This window comes from Taeniopygia guttata, chromosome Z (assembly GCF_048771995.1).
Source record: "Taeniopygia guttata chromosome Z, bTaeGut7.mat, whole genome shotgun sequence".
NCBI classification, from domain to species: Eukaryota; Metazoa; Chordata; class Aves; order Passeriformes; family Estrildidae; genus Taeniopygia; species Taeniopygia guttata.
The window spans coordinates 28,074,584-28,086,785 of record NC_133063.1 but is presented as its reverse complement, the minus strand read 5'-3'; the positions used below and the strand labels follow the sequence as shown (position 1 = coordinate 28,086,785).

The window sequence follows — 12,202 nt, the reverse complement described above, 5'->3', positions numbered from 1 at the left end:
TATATCCCAGCTGGCTTTAATGGCAGGATTTATAGAGTGTTTCTAGAGTGTTGTGAATTGCATCTGTCCTGGCTTGTAAGATAAGCATGTATTTTATTGCTTTCTGTTGGAGGTTAGGCAGTTTTCTTATCTCTTCTAAGAACAATGTCTCCCTCTGGGGAAATATCTTTTGTTAATAGACTATTGAATGACTCACTGCAGGACTGGTAAAGTTACATCTTCCCATTGTGAGATGCTCCACCCAGAGGGGAGGAGCCAAGCATTCTTACCTGCATAAAATCAGCACTTTTTAAGACACTGGCAGCCGCTTCGCTGGATTCTCAGAGAAGCAGCTCTCTTCTCTGCTGAATTCCGAGAGGAAGACCAGGCCCAACTACTACTAGACTGTCAGAAAAAACTGCAGTCTTCTAGAGATTACCACTTCAGCAGCATTTCATCTGCCACTCCAGGAGGAGCAGCCACCACTTTAAGTGGACTACTACCAATACCCTGACTCTTCAGGGTGTCAGGTTTCTGACTCCATCACTAGTTTTGCTTGTATTAATTACATTTTTTTATTATTATTATTATTTAGTTTTTCTCCTAATAAAGAACTGTTATTCCCATTCCCATATCTTTGCCTGAGAGCTTTTTTTTTTTTTCAATTGTAGTAATTCAGAAAGAGGGGGTTTACCTTTTCCATTTCACAGGAGGCTTTTGCCTTCCTTCACAGACTCCTGTCTGTTCAAACCAAGACAACATCCAACAGAACGCTGCAGAAATTGTATGTTGTATCCTAATTTTGTTTTCAACAAGTGCGTGAGTGCTGGGGTATGGTGTAACAGAGCCTATCTTTTTCAAGCTTCGAAGTAATTCCTATAAACTATGAGGACCTTTTTCTCCCCCCACTCGCCTCTCCTTGTGAGACAATTTCATGAATATTTATAGGTAAAGGACATGGAAGTTGCCTTCCATTGCCCATCTGGCTTTGAGAAGGATCCCCTCCTTTCCCAATTACCAGGAATTTATCAGACTTCCAAGTTCCCACAATCACACAGTAATTGTTCTAATGAACAGAAGTAGTTTTGAATTTGTACTTTGCATGGACAAAGAATATATGGTTACTGTCTAAAATAGTGACAAAATCAGGTGGTTTCTTTGTTAGGAGTGTAAGACTAAAAGAAGGTAGAGTCAATTCTGCCCTCATCGCACATAATATTGACACATCAGTTTAGAGTCTATTCATCTGGAGAAGACAAGTGATGATTAAAAACATACCTATCATCCTTGTACCAGGTCAACAGTCAAGGTCCAGCACCTTCAACACAGCTGTTATTGTCATTGTAAGGAATCCAGCTGTTTTAAGATGAAAAATGCAGCTGATCATTCTATTTAAGCAGTCATCTTCAGCTTGCTTGTAAAACACACGATAAAAGACAGCAAATATGTGAAACATGTCTGTTGCTAAGACAACTGATAGTGTACTCTCTACAAAATACAAATGTGTCTTTAAGGCTACATTAATTAATTCATGTATCCATTATGCAGAAGTGGGTATTTCAAATTATGGGAAATATGGTGAAAGAAACTTCCAGTAAGATAGAAATAGTTTTGAAACTCCTTGTGAGTAGGATTTTTGTCTCTTCAGGACAGAGCCACCATTCAACATCAGAAGAGCAATAAAAATATCTGAAACAACTGAATTTCATATAACCCCATCATAGTTTTTTTTTTTTTTTTCCTTAGGGTTTTGTTTTGATTTTGCTTTAGATTAAGAATGTAGCTTTAATTTTTATTTTCCATGAATCTGTACTTCTGGCTCATCTTGCTGAATGTTATTGCCAACATAAAGTGAACCACATAGTGAACAAAACCCAGAACCAATGCAGTCCGAAGTAATTAACGCAAGCTCGTATGTGAATTCCTTGCTGTTATGGCTGAATGAATAGCTAGTATAAACTGAAGATATTTTAGAATCCTACTAGAAAGTATAAAATAAAAGAAGTCTTAATCCTGCTGAACTTTACTACAGCAAAAAATTAGATACTTTCTTAAGATTTTTAATAATTTCTTAATGAAAGTTCATTCCATAAGGGCCTGTGAAAGAAGAGAAGTATCACTAAAATAAGAAATTGTTATAGAATGCGTGTCACAATAACAGTCTCCAGTACTTTTGTTTTGCACAAACATTTTTGTGTATGTGACTTTTGGAACTCATGTAAAAATCAGTCTGCAAGCTCTTTTATTTATGTGAATTAATTCAGATCTGTTTCTGAAAATAGTGAACAATAAGGAAGTAGACCATTAACTCCAACAGCTCCAGAAATAAATTGTGAAAGCAGAATAAAAATTAGCCTAAAGGAGAACATTTCTATGTTTTTACATATCATTGGTGAGGTGAAAAACATTTTGGCAAGCTCTTTACCTCAACAGGTCTTTAGGGAACCAGTAAGTAACCAAAAGGTTTAGGTGCTTAATACATGCATGCCCTGAACTGGGAAAACTTATTTCTGAGTTTAATGTTACTTTACGCACAGACTGCATTAGTTCATCCTATGGTGGAGCATCAATAGAAACTTGTAAATGTATAAGGGTCACAAACATCTGACTTAACCAAAGCTGCCCTGCACAGATCTCCTATTTCCTTATTTTCTTGGATGAAATAGGAATTTGAAGACAATCTTCACTTCAGTTACAGTGAGTGTGGTAGTTTATCAGATGCATTCCTTTGGGTGGAAGAAATAAATGCATAAATGACTAGCGTAGGATGAATTTTAAGAGGCATTATTTCACTGTGCTGTGGCAAGAACTGTGTGGGATAATAAATCTGTCATCACAAACCCTTATGCCTTAAAACACCCCCAGCCTATTTGTCCTTTTGATATTGCAGAGGTTACTTGCTGAGAAATCATATTTCAAGATTCAAAAGTCTTGCTAGGTGCAAAGTGAAATTCCATTTTTTGTTTTCATCTGGGCACCAGCACTGAGTGCCTAGCTACATCTCCCCAGGGAGCCCAGAGCAACCCAAACACCATCACAGCTGTAAGGTCCCCCTGAGCTCTTTGCCATCAACTTGAGAACATGAAAAATAGTAAAAGCATTTATGAGCAGGAGTGTTTCCAAGCTGAGGATGGGGGAAGTAAAGTGAGACAAGGCTTTCTGTCTTCCTTCCATCTTCCCAATGGCTAATTCTTTGCTCAATCAGCAGAAGAGAGGTGCATCTGTAGTGCCTATGCCCTAATAAATATGTTTTAACTCTTTCTGACATGGTGATCCATGTTATTCACTCACACTGAATCAGTGGGAAGCACCTTTTAATGCTATTTGCTTTTGTGAAGCCTCTCTGCATGTCGCAAGAGACAATTACTCTAGTAATTCAAAGGCAACCACCATCTTTTCTCAAGCCCTGTGGAATGTAAATAGATTGCACCTCTCTTTGAAAAAGTATCTTTCCAGTGATTAATTATTTAAGTACATTATCAATTATTTAAAATATCTTACATATTTAGCTTGAATTTAGAATTTTGAAATATTTCAGTACAAATAGCAAGTCATAAATGGAAAAGTCTTTCTCATACCATGCTTGATTGCATCTTTGCTGCTTGCTGCATACACATATGGAGCAAAACTGCCAAACCTGCTCGCAAAACTAGTGTTGTATGTCACTTGTAAATGGCACCAACAATCTATTTCTATTAAATCAGCTTTACTAACTTGCAAATAAGTAATCTTCTGGAAAAAAAAAAATAATTACAGCTGGTGCGTTTATAGAATCATGGAATGTTTAGAGTTGGGAGGTACCTCTGAAAGTTATTTGATTCAACCTTTCCACTCCAGCAGGGCCACCTTGAGCCAGTTGCCCAGGACCATATCAGATAACTTTGGAGTATCTTTAAGGATAGAGAACCCACAACTTCTGTGGGTAGCTTCCTCCTGTACTTTGTTACCTAAAGAGAGAAGATCTAAAGAGAGATGTTAAAGGAAAACCTGATGTGTTTGATTTTGTGCCCATTGCTTCTTATTCTGTCATTAGGTACCGCCAAAAGTAGCCTGTCTCCACTGGCCTTCCATGGAATCAAATATCAGAATGACTGGAGTAGGAAGAGACCCCCAGAGAAAACCTAATACAAACCCCCTGCAATGGACAGGGATGTCTTCAATTAGATCAGGTTATTTACAATGCCATTTAAACTGACCTTGAATGTTTTGACTTTTAATATTCCCTCTTCTCAGGATCCTGAACTCCCCCCCATGTTATGGTCATCACCTTTGACCTTCACAGCCCCAAGGACTCTCTTCCTGTTGGTGTGTATGAGGTTCAGCACAGCATCCATTTTTTTATGTTGCTGTATCACTCGGATCACTAGTTTTGATGGAACCTCTAGAATCTCCTTATTGCTAATGGTGTGAAATATTTTGGTGTGTGTATAAATTGTGGCCTTACAGGTTTTCAAAAAGCAGTTTGCAACCTGCTATTGAGCTTTCCTTTTATTTGCAAAACAAAAAATTCACAGAATCTGCTTTTCCAAACAAAATGTACTCTATTTTTCATTGCTTTTTCATGTTTATTTAAAAGTATATGCTGCATAAAAATGGAAGTCACAAGTATGAAACTTAGCATAAAGCAGAACCCATTTTAGCTAATATATGATTAAAAGCAACCTTCATCTCTGTTGTGTAGTTCAGATGTTTTATTGATTCCATCTTAGAAGGGAGGAGGTTTTTTTTTCCTTTGACTCTTCTGACCATGTTATTGGATTTTTCAATTTCCATCCTGCCCTTTATAATGTTCAGGGTCTAAACTCAAGCTTCTTGTGATATCATGTCATTTCTGCAACAGGCTCAAAAGGAAGGAAAATTCACCCCCCTGCCTTTACAATTTTGGAACAATTTCTGATGCTCCACATCCTCACAGTCCTGGAATAACAGCTTTGTCTAGCAGCAAACTTCATTTCCTTCTCACAAGACAAATGAATATTCCCCCATGAGGGACCACAGAAACCAAAGAGCTCTATTCCACATTATTTGCCAGACACCCCATGGTATTTAGTCAAACATATCCAAACTTATTCTTGTTTTCCTGTTCTTTACCTACCCGTTAGGTAGACAATTAAATAACCAATTTAAAATTAATCTATAAGATCTAGACACACACCTAATCAGGAAAGATCCCTTATATATATCCTCTACATTTTAGGTATTATGTAGCCCTAACAAAAGAAAATTTAGTAGCATTATATGCATAATTTCTAATATATTAGGTCTACTATTGTTAATTTGGTCAAAGTTTTTGAGCAAAAGTTTGACCTTTTTAACAGCTTCCAATTCAGTTAATTGGGTGAGTAGGTCTAAAGTTAATGGTTTTGAATACATATGCATATATACTTTCATATCTTTCTAGTTGTAATTTCAATAACCTTACATTCCCAACAGTAAACAAGGATTAAGAACCATATTATTTAAACAAGATGGAGGCATTTGATAATGACAGAGTATGAAAAGTGGAGGAGAAGGGATGCTGGAAGGGAGTGTGGCCAGGGCATGGGAGAGAATAGCAACAGCACATAAATCTACTTCATCAAAAATATTGCTATCATAGTATAATTCATCTCTCTGAACTTTTTTAGCTTTCACCTTACAAAACAAGTTTATCTAGGGATGTTATGTCACTGTTCATGTGAGACTTTTGAGAAAATAGCCAAGACTAGTTAGACTTAATTACACCCATTAGGGCACTTTGTACGTCAACTTTCACTAACTAATACAGATGGATTGAACAAAATCTCTTGTTGCTTCAGCTTTTGTTTTTCAGATTTTTTCAAGATCATAGAATGGTCAGGATTGAAAAGTACATGAATAAATATTGCCATTCTCCCTTTCTTTTCATGCTTGATCAATTGCTTACATTTGATGACTTTGTTGCCATAGCTAAGCAATTTAATGTTTCCACAAGAAAATATGCCAAGTTATTTTAAATATGTAATTAAAAAAAATAAATAAATAATCACCTTACCTCCCAAAAGCCCTTAAGAAAAAAGCACCAACCAGTTCCTTCCTGTCAGTGAGCAGCACATTCAGGAGTGCATCGCCCTTGGGTGGCACACCTAGGATTTGAGTCAGAAAGTTTTTTCCATTACCTTCCACAAGCTTTGTGGTCTACATGAAAGAGAACAGATTTTACTAACATAATTGCTTAATTCAACTAAAAAAAGAGTGAATAGTTTAAAAGACATGAAGTTTCTGGTGGTCACTCTGAGCCTTAATTGTGTAGAAACTCAAATATTGAACTCACACTGGCTTTAAAAATTGCTGAAGCATCTGTACCAATGGGTGCTTGGAATTATGCCAGAGGACATAATTTCAGTGAATTCAATTACATCCAATAATCCTGGAAAACAGAAACACATTTTTGTCTTCTGAAGACAGCTGTTTCTTTTGTCCGTGCTTAGTGTAGCAAAAAAACCCACCAAAAAACCAACAACAACAACAACAACAAAATAAAAACAAAAAACACCCGAAGTTTTTTATTCAATATCAAAATTTTTGTGAGTGTTGGTTGATAACTTGGTGATAACTTGGCTATGATGTGAGTACAGCATGGCAAAGAAGACATAAATTTACTGAGTCACTGCTGCTGATCATTGATAAACCTGACTTTACAGCGTGATATGCTAGCCAGCTTTTTGCATGAATGGGAAACTGAACAGCTATAATAGCAAGTGACAAAAGCATTTTTGTGAAAACCACATGTTCTTACCTCAGAAGTCTCATGGACATAATATAGGGGCTCAAAAATCTATTGTACCTGTTTCATGCTCTGAAAAATGTCAAATGCACAAAGTTTGAAATAACTGTGAAACAAAAGAAATAAGCCTGATGGTTTCCCTGCCAGATAGGGAGACATAAAGCAGTTCACATCCTTTTGGGCAAACACCATAAAGTAATACACACTACATGGCAGAAACTGGTATGTCTGCAATGCCTGGCTAGTGTACTGTGGTTGGTAAACCATTATACGAATTGATTTAAAAATGTAAATGCATGAGAGAGAGCAATCACAAGGTAACAGGGGGAGGGGTGGGTGGACTAAGACAGGCCATATGTTCCTCTCCCCTTTCTGCATTTGCTGCTCTCATACAGAGAATTCCCTGCTTGACAGATGGAGAGAAGTGTACTTTATGCAAGGTGCCGGCGGTTTTCTCTGTGAATGCTTAAGAGCTAGAGAACAAAACAAAGCAATTATGAGTTCTCTGTATAAAAATCTATGGCCCTTATCAGATATGTTGCAGATTACTTCTAGAGAAGTACAGAATAAAACAATCAGAAATATTACTGAGCATTGCTAACAATTCTCTTGATCACTAGCAATTTCTTATTTTAGTTTTAATAGGAAATTGGTGGCATGAAGAGAACACTCTGTTGCTCTGGCTGCTGGAAGGAAATAACTTCATTTCTTTTTTAAGATCACTGCTTTGGCAGTTCAAAATGTCTCTCTTTTCTCTTATTTTCTGTTTGGGTTAGTTTGTTGTTGCTGTAATTGTTGTTGTTGTTGTTTTAAATCTCCAGATAGCTACAGATCAATCATTTACCACTATTTGCATGAATGTGTGGAGTTGATAAATTTAGATACCGTCTATGAATGGCAGGTTTCTCTTTACTATAAATCCTGTTCTGCAAGAGGCAGCAAGAGAGAAGCATTTTGATAGATAACACAAACTGAAGGTTTTTGATAGATAACAAACTCATTAATCACTGTCCTCTAAGTGCTATAAGAAGAATTTAAAATGTGCTGCATTTGGCACTTGTAATATTTTCTTGCTTTAAAACCACAGCAATTACTACTCTGTGCTTTTTGACTAGCCTGAACAGCCATTTCAGTATGAAAAAAGGATCAGTGAGGGTTAAATTTAGTATAAGACCAAACAAGGACAAGCTTCACAGTAGTATCATTAATGCTCTTCCTGTTACCAGAGAACATTGGCAGACTTCCAGTTTATTAAAACAACAATCAAAGGCAGATCTTCTCTCTGTATACACAATGAGTCAATGATGGATCATTAACTCAAACAGAGCTGTTCGCTGAGGTATAAAAACAAAAATGCATTTCAGGGTAAATAGTTCATGAATATTATGCAAAAAATGCTCCATAGTTGTGTTTCATACAAAAGCATTCCAAACATTATTAACAGTATTATGTTTGTATTACTAAATGCAAAGAGAGTACTACATTGTTTTTCTATAAGCTCTAAGATCAGGAATTAAAGTATCTTTAAAGGAAAAATTGACAATGAATATAAAGGATCTTTAACATTTGTAATTTTATTAAGTTAACTAAATATGAAAAAAAACCTATTTGCTTGATTAATTATATTCTAATTTAAAGAAAAAATTAGTAATATGCATGTATGTCTATTTACATGGAAAAATATAATTGTAGGGAGACCATGTATACAAAGACAGAAACAAGATAAGTATATATTTTTGTTAAAAATAGGAATTAGAAGTTTGGGGTTTTATCGTGAAATGACTTTGAAATGGCAGGTTGAAAGTTCATCCAGGAAGTCCTTTGGTTCACATTGTGCTTCAGTAAAAATGGGTGAAGTGGAAGAAAAAAAGAAAGGAGCAGACACAAGCCACAAATACAACCCCACTCCCCAAAATTAAAAGCAATACAAAATGGAGTTCAGAGTAAACAGGGTGAAAAACTAAATACAAGGAATGTGAAATCCTGACCCTATTGAAGTCACTGGGCATTGTGCTGCTGGCTTCAAGGATGTCAAGATTCTGTCCAGAGAATAAGAATAGTAGTAATATATAAAAAGGCAGGAAGGAGCAGAGGAGAGTATTTAAAGACACTTATTCTAGCAAGCTATCAGATGTAGGCTGTCTGTTGGTGAACAATCTCGTTTGGGAGGGGGAGAGAGCTGTTTTTCTGCTTTCTATGTGTAATACAAGCTTTTTCAGTAAGAAAAGGAAACATGTTTGTATTTTTTTAATGTCATTGAAATAATGAATGGAGAAGTATTGAAAACATCTGAAGCATCATTTCAAAAGGAGAGGTGCAGAGTGTTGGAAATCTAGTTTAATTATATCTAAATAGGTAGGATCTGAAAAACTCAGCCTCTAGGAAATTAACACAACCCTAATAAAAGCCTTTCCTTTTCTTCTAACATATACGATTAGGTCTCAAAAATAATTTTGGAGGTTAAAGAGGATTGTTGTGTGTCTGAATGGCAGCTAAAGATGTAAGGCACATAGGTTTCATACTTGAAGATTTCTGTCAGCAGAGCCTCAGGGAGAAGGGTCTGTAAAATATACTTTGTTTGCAGGCTGTGTTCAATAAATCCAAATCTTTGATAATGACACAATGGTATTGAATGGTGGCTGTGAGTGAATGCTTGTTGAACTTTTAAGATATGATTCAGCACAGGCACTATAAGAACAGAGCACAATAACTTTAAACACCAGATGGCATTTCAAAGCCCATCAGAGATTGGCAAGGCCTCATGTCTGAAAAAAGCCCATTAAGATAAATGGAGTTGATTTGGTTTTGTCTTGCTAGGGCTATTATAAGAGAGTCATCTAAATGGGTCAAATTACAAACTGCTCTAGATCAAAGGAGAACAACTGCAGTAGTGGGTCAAATTGATCGAAGCTATATCAACTGGATCAATGTGAAACCCCAAACTGCAGTGCAAAAACTCCTTAGCGTGGTCCTAGAAAATAATTAATGCAGGTACTGCCTCTTTTATACTGGAAGTTAGAAAGGCATTAGCTCAACAGACTTATCAGCAATTTCTTTTGCAGTTTCCTGAGAGGGTGGGATTTATAAAAGCAGCATCAGAACCCTAGGCTCAATAGGGACAAGCACCCCTGCAGTGCAAAACACACACTTCAGGGCAGGTGAGGTGAAAGGAAATGCAGCACTACCAATCTTGAAGCCTGATATGGAGAGGACTTTAAGATTTTGGGTCACATTCAGCCTGGGAGAAGTTCCCCTGAGATGTGAAAAATTACCCCCATGATTTATTTGGTCAATTGGCAGATGGCATTTGTTGGCTTGTCTCGGTGCTGCATGGTTTGTATGAGCGATTGATGCTGGACAATGCAGGCTGGGGCTGTGTGGTATGTGTGTGTGAACATCATTGTAAGTAAGGAACAATGCTGGTAATGTTATACACAGTGTAAAGACAGGATTTCAGAGTGAGAGAGTTGTATTTAAAAAAAATTAGATATGTTCGTGAAGGAAAATAACGAAATGGTGGGGCCAAAGAGAGGAAAGTTCCTTTGAACGAACTATTTATTTGACTGAAAATATAAATGGTAACTTACCTGCCCCCTCCACTCTGTATTGCTGATGGCAAAGTAACAAACAGCAAGAGGCTCCATCAGATGAAAAAGATTGCTACTTGTGAGCCAGGATGCATGCAAGAAGCTGTCATAGTGTTGCCAAAAGGAGCAGCCCTCCAAGCTTCATCACAGATGTCCAAGTGTCCCCTGCAGCCTTTCTGATATGTCATCACCAAATGGTGCTAATACGTCAAGCAAATGACTGACATGTATACATTCTCTAACAGTCCAGTTGAGCATCTTTCTTGCAACTGGATTTCTGGTTGTTGAGTCTAGAGAAGTCATTCACTGAGACTGGAATTACTAGGTACCAGGTAAATACTCCACAAATTGCTATTTGCTTTTTTTGTCCATTCAACACAAGTCCCATAACAGCAGTTGAGACACTAAATTGTCTACTCCTCTAATCATTACAGTGCTTAATTCTGTCACATTGGAGCCTTTCTTAGAAGGCAGGAGGATGACTACTTTTTATGTTTAATTCTGAAAGACGCTTCTGGCACCAGAAGTTTGCTGATAGTGATAGTTGTCTGGTTTGAGGCAAATAAACAGATTTTAGTAAACAATGCATATTTCCTCTCAGCTGCAATTTAGATTTCCTTGGGGGCTGGATGCAGTGAAATGCTATGGCTGTTCAAACAGACAAGAGTGTCAAAGCCCCTGATGATTCCTAACACTTGAACACATCACACAGGAGCAGTTAAACTGACAAGGGAAAAAACCTCTCCTCAGTCCAGATTTACACTGTGTTCTCATTCATCAACAAATCAGCAAACATTCCAAATGCCTTAACTGAATAATGAATGGGTTCTGGGTTAGTTACTGTGCTGACAGCAGGTTTTAAATTCTATTGAATCAGGCAAGGGGGAAGGTGAATAGGATAGAATTACAGGAAAGGATTAATGAGGGGTTTCTTGCTGAACATACTGTTGCAGTGTTCCCTCAGTCACTATACCAAGCAGTCACTGATTTTTGCCTTAAGGACTGTACTTTTATAACCTAAAATATGCCTCCTTAAACAAATCCACATCAGGCAATGTGTCAACACTTCATTGGTTTCAATAGAATTAGTATCCTAAACGCTCTTTTCTGAGGCAATTTTTGTACTTGAAAGTGAATTACAAGGAACATTTGCTACAACTACAGTACAATGATGTATAATACGACAAACATGGTTTTAATGAGTGCAAGCTGTAACAACAAATATACTACACATATGGTCTGTCTTTCTTTCATTTCTTTTGCCTCTCCACAGTCCTAGCAAAAATACTTACATTCATCTTTTTACAACCATTAGTTGCAACTATTAGATTTAAATATCGTCTTGAAGAAAACAAAACAGGGCACTGCAGAAGATACAGTAACAATTTTTAGATTATGACAGATGCCTACTTATTAATGTTGTGTTCCTGTTGCTCATTATACATACTAAATGATGTCAAATAATAAAATAATATTCTTAGAAAAGAGAATACTCACAGAGCCTCCACTATACATGGCATGTGAAATTAAACTCAGTGCTGCTTGCCAGGCTTAGCTGGGTCACAGTCACTGAAGAATCTTAGTCAGAGCCAAGGGCTGTCAAGATGCCACATCACTGGCTTTGGAGCAGCCCACAACTCAGTCAGGTGCTAAAACTATGTTAGTGTGGAGATAGTGACATGAAATACTAAGAAGAAAATCCTTTATTCTTTGTCTCTATATTTCTGCTGGTCTTGTTTAAAAAGGTCATTTTATAATTTTTTTCTCCCCTCAAAGAAAGCATTCAATAGATTAGGATACCTAATTTGCAAATTGCTTAAATTTTGGCCTTGGTTTTTTTTATTACTTTTGCTGTCCTTATGTACTATATTCTCATTCTTAAACCTCCATC

The 12,202-nt window shown here is 36.8% G+C and overlaps 1 long non-coding RNA gene across 1 annotated transcript; it reads right to left on the bottom strand.

The window, feature by feature from the left end:
* Window positions 1-791: 791 nt before the first annotated feature.
* LOC115491064 (uncharacterized) lies at window positions 792-11,891 on the bottom strand. Its single transcript, XR_003957021.4, has 3 exons — window positions 11,809-11,891; window positions 5,993-6,083; window positions 792-1,335 (listed from the first exon to the last, which is right to left on the bottom strand). It is a non-coding gene; the product is annotated as an uncharacterized lncRNA (long non-coding RNA).
* Between the last annotated feature and the right edge of the window lie 311 nt (window positions 11,892-12,202).